Source organism: Sinocyclocheilus anshuiensis, unplaced genomic scaffold (genome assembly GCF_001515605.1).
Source record: "Sinocyclocheilus anshuiensis isolate Anshui unplaced genomic scaffold, SAMN03320099.WGS_v1.1 C31070489, whole genome shotgun sequence".
Taxonomy (NCBI): domain Eukaryota; kingdom Metazoa; phylum Chordata; class Actinopteri; order Cypriniformes; family Cyprinidae; genus Sinocyclocheilus; species Sinocyclocheilus anshuiensis.
The window spans coordinates 1-273 of record NW_015584971.1 but is presented as its reverse complement, the minus strand read 5'-3'; the positions used below and the strand labels follow the sequence as shown (position 1 = coordinate 273).

The window sequence follows — 273 nt, the reverse complement described above, 5'->3', positions numbered from 1 at the left end:
GTCGAGGAAACGCTTCAGCTCCAGAAGATGGGTGTTCTTGTTTCCTGTGGCCGGGGCGGCGGCAGGCTCACGGCCGGCATACCTGCACACAGAAGGACAGGGTGAGGACTGGTCAAAATACAGAGCACCTGGAGTGTCACGGCTCTACAGGAGAAGACGAGAGTTTACCAGACAGGCTTGGCACGGTCGATGGTGGTGCGCATGCGGGGCTTTACGTAGTCGTAGTATCCCTGGTTCTTATGCTCCTCTTGACACCAGACCAGGTCAGCATTG

At 57.1% G+C, this 273-nt stretch overlaps 1 long non-coding RNA gene across 1 annotated transcript; it reads right to left on the bottom strand.

Moving 5' to 3' along the window:
* Positions 1-40: 40 nt before the first annotated feature.
* On the bottom strand, positions 41-267 carry LOC107682027 (uncharacterized). The gene is made up of 2 exons (XR_001633328.1): positions 169-267; positions 41-82 (listed from the first exon to the last, which is right to left on the bottom strand). It is a non-coding gene; the product is annotated as an uncharacterized LOC107682027 (long non-coding RNA).
* Positions 268-273: the final 6 nt, after the last annotated feature.